We start from the raw sequence: 4617 nt of genomic DNA, 5'->3' as shown, positions 1-4617 counted from the left end.
TGCACAAATCATAAACCCGAAATATTGGTAGATATGTATTTTGCGCTGAGACGAGAAATATATAAATACGAATCTTACTCGTAAGCATATTAACTGGATTGTAATAAGTCACATTTTCTGATTATGATTTAAAATTTAATGCTTAATTTTTTAATCAAATTGTTAATCTTGGCAGTAAATGATCCGTTTTTCACTTTACTTCTATATACAGTATTTATTATCACTATTGAGTGGGATAGTATGAGGTACTTTTGGTTTCCATTGAGAGGAAACCAAATGTACATCGCTGCACATCAAATGGAAGCGAAAAACCAACAAGAATGATTCTGATTGAAAAACTGACATTATTGATGTCTCGGGAGAATCAACTTTTTAAATATGAATTTCGACAGAAGTTATTGCATAGTTCAACAAAATTCTATGTTCAACTCGAAGAAAGTTTCAAGAGCTGTGTGAACAAGGTATTTTCAGCTGTGTGTCTATTCAGAAACGCAACTAGTGGTGTAGAAGTACAGATTTCGGACTGAAATTTGCCTCCACCATTCATGCAGGTGTCATCTGAACAATCTTTTGTTGAGAGAAGTGTCTCAGATGCTTCTATTCAATCATGTACAGTCTGATGGCATAGGTTTTTCTAGAATGACACCGACGTAGCCAAGAAGTTTTAAGAATGGTTTTTGAAGGACACAACAGCGACTTACAAAACTACCTATTCAGTTCGATGACGGTAATCTTACTGAGCACTTGAGATCTTCTAAAGAGGAATATTAACACAGCAAGAGCATTCCCTCAATCTTAAAAGAGCTGGGTAGGTGTCCTGTCCAGGATGAGAACTTCTAGCAGGGCTTAACCCGTAGTATATTTGTGTGGGTTGGATAATAGGGATGCTATTCACATGATCATTGAAAACTGGTTCAGCTACCTAGCTGAACTAGTACTATTAATGTACTATAGATCCATCTGCAGCTTTTCTTAGATGGAATTAATATAAAGTACAAAGTATTGTAGAATTAAAAGTATTATAACACAACAGCAAAAAAAAAAAAAAAAAAAAAAAAAAAAAAAACCCTACTCGCCAGTATTGTGTCCAACTTTTTCTCAATGTATAATAAAATATGCTACCCAGTGAATGGCAGATCTAGCACCAGGTAGGGTTGTGTGTGTGTGTGTGTGCGTGCGTGCGTGCGCGCGCGCGAGAGAGAGAGAGTGCCCTTTTGTTTGTTCCATGGACTCGTGTTTGAGACATTTGTTTTAAATTCTGAAATGGCCTAATTTCTCCGAAAAAAAGGTTTCCCCAATGGTAATAATTAAAACGATTGCGTTTTAAACTATCACGACAACTTAGTGTTTTTTATATTTGCAGTTGACGCTCGACTCTGTTACCTATTACGGAATAAGGTCAGTCATTGTTGACACCAATCAACTGTGGTTCTTTGTACTCGGTGCGGTATCCAGAATGATCTCGGTAAAAGACCTCACGACAGTATTGCTTTGTATCTTGTTTTTAATTTTGTCCGTTCTTTAAACAATAGCTTAATTCCCTGTCAATTCGTGCTAAATAATGGAACATTAGTGGATATAATAATGTCAGAGACAATCTTTAGGTTATTCAATTTTTTTTACTTAAAATGCGAGTTAGTTTGAATCAGTTTTTTTTCTTTTGATTCAAAGGAAACACTTGATTACGTATTGTAAGATGTTCTCTACTTCCACAGCGCGCCCACGCAATCGATAGCCATATAAAACATGAATTATCCAAACAAATAATTGCCTGGATGCGATTCTAAACTGTTTCAGTGTGACTTCCTTTTGCAATGGCAAGTGTTGGATGTCTTTTTCTAGGACTTCATATCTGCGCGGGGGGGGGGAGTATTACAGTATTGCAGAAATAACGGCTGCAGTACTAATGAAATAAATTTCAAACAAAATTCAAGCAAGACCCTTACAAATGGAATTAAATACAAGGGTCTTGCTTGAATTTTGTATACAGAATTCTATTCCACTTTGTTCAAATGACGCTGTTCCTTCAACAAAATTGTCTTGATATCAAATCTCAAAGCCAAACTTTGATTCTTATAATTCAATTGAAGCAAGGGTACATAAATTTTTGACGCTTAGCATAACCGAATTTGTAAAACCGAGCTTGAAATACATTTTGTTGTAAACGCATGTTGTCTTTAGCTGTATCGACAATGCCTTTTGGTTGGAAAGACCCGAGTTCGAATCCCGTCTGCTACGATATTGAATAGTATTAGTATACAACAATACTATTGCGAAACGCACGTGTTTTGCTCCGTCTATTTCCACTTGTTAATATAAGTGATTTTATTTCCCCCTTGTGATTCTCAAAATATGTAAGCGCCTATTAAGTTGGTGCTGTCCCCCCCCCCCTGGTTGGACGAATTTCGCTGAATTTTTGTGTAGAATCCTTACGGGAAAAATAATGCATTCAAACGAATCATTTTAAAAAATTCAGTTTACAAAAGAGTAAATTTCACAATCGAAATTATAGTAATTTCATTCTGGTTAAATGAAACTTTGATTTAAGATTTAGACTGAACTTTAGCATTTCATTTTTCTTGAAATTCGAACGAAACTAGGTGCTGTAGGCGCTGTGTCATTCGTAAAGGCCTGAGGTGGCTTGCGAACGTAGGGGAAACGGATAATCCGTAGTTAATCCATAATACTACAGTTTTACAATTTTGAGTGGAATTCGCATAAAAATAAGTTTGTCTGTTTTTTTTTTTTTTTTTTTTTCAATCAAAATGGGAAAATTATAACCAATATTAAGATGTGTACAAGATTTTTTACAAATTGTTAGTACAAATTGAATATTTTCTAATTGCCCCCAAAATATTCAAATTGAGCAATTTGAATATTTTGGGGGCAATTAGAAAATGTACATGCACATATTTACATTATACTTCTTCAGAACTTGATTGACTATTATGCTAGAGGGGGAAATCAAAATCTTTGAGACGTTGAGGTGGGGCACGATCCATAAAAGGTTGAAAAACACTACACTAAGACGTCTTAATAAGACCCAGACATGGCGTGCTCAAAGCGTGAAAATATATAGCGAATCTGTGTGTGCCGGTTTTTTCATAGTTAAGTAAATAACATTAAAATACATTTTAATTATTTTTACTTCATTGTTTTTAGGAGCGAAAATTGTTGATCCCATTATTTCGCTTTAAATAGGACCAGTGTTTTAAAAAAAAGTATAAAATCGATCCAAGATACTTTAAAGACGAGGTGTGGTCAAAATTGCAAACTAAGTACATTTTAAAGCAGGAAAGAAACATAACAAATGTAATCCAGCTATATATTTACTTTCGGAATTCTTTTTAAATTACGATATACAATATATATTCAAGAAAAATTATTTTCCAGAATGTTTGGGTTGTTTGTTAACGAATGCTAAAAAAAAAAAACGTAAACAAAGCTACAAAAATATGAAACTGTTCGAAGTACAGTACTATATCAAACACAAAAACGAGTTTTCGGCTGTTTGTTTTGCTTGCTTTTAAATTAAGCATCTTGTAATAATTTATATAACGCTATTTACATGGAAAACATTTATGTTACACTAGAAGCTAATTTTGTATCAAAATCGAGTATTTTTTTATTAAATATAACTTACAAAATTCTATTTAGGTTGAATAAGCGGGTTATTTTCTACCGTGGCACACAAACGTAAAATATTCAGGATATTAAATATCTTCAGTGGCACAGCGGGTACTTCACGCGCTATATGGCTTGAAAGACGAAAATATTAAGTCTGACACTACAAACTGGTTTGGATAATATTGCAGAGAGATTTAGAGAAGAGGGAATGTTTATCAAGGATTGCACAAATCCAAACTGGAAGCACGATTTATGTAGCCACGCATTTGCAGTTTTCAGACCTTAAGGAGTAGAAACCATAGTACTTGTAGAGTAGGAGCTACTGGAACATCTGCCTAAAGCGCCAATTTATCAACTGGTGTCCATTAACAAATTAATTTTTAAATGATTTGCCTTGGGCAATAGAAACTTTAGCACCTGAACGTTATTTAGCTTTTCTACTTAAAGCTTATAATATTAGGAGCTAAAAGCTTTCTAATAATTCGCATTCAGACATAATCGCTATGCTAATACTCAAAGCTTTGTCTGGTAGTACTATTTCTTTTTAAATTCAGATCATTTTTTTTAACTTACGCCATACACATTTTTATGCTTATCTATAATTTAATATAATTTAAAATATCTTAAATTTAGTAAATATGAGCAGTACTATATTTTCCTAAAATTTTTCCCCCATTTCCTTTAGGCAAAGGAACTACGAAATACGTGTTGAAATTCTTGGAATAATATATTTTTTAAAAGGTAAGTTGCTTTCTATTACGTGGAAGCAGAGGACGTAAAGGCCATGACTAAGCAAGGGATTTCGTAGCATGGTATTCAGAGCGCACACTCCAGAAATTAATTCGGCTACTACTGCTTTGTAAATTACGCATTCGTGGAAGCAAATATGCGCATGCGCCAGAGACGCACGCTATGATTGGTTAACCAAGCACAAGAAGATATGTATTCTCCCGGTATTGCAGTAGCCACGTTAGTTTTGTGTGTACGCAC

The sequence above is a fragment of the Typopeltis vanoorti genome, chromosome 11, assembly GCF_054136105.1.
Source record: "Typopeltis vanoorti isolate ZY-2024b chromosome 11, IOZ_Tvanoo_1.0, whole genome shotgun sequence".
NCBI classification, from domain to species: Eukaryota; Metazoa; Arthropoda; class Arachnida; order Uropygi; family Thelyphonidae; genus Typopeltis; species Typopeltis vanoorti.
This window is presented reverse-complemented; position numbering follows the sequence as displayed.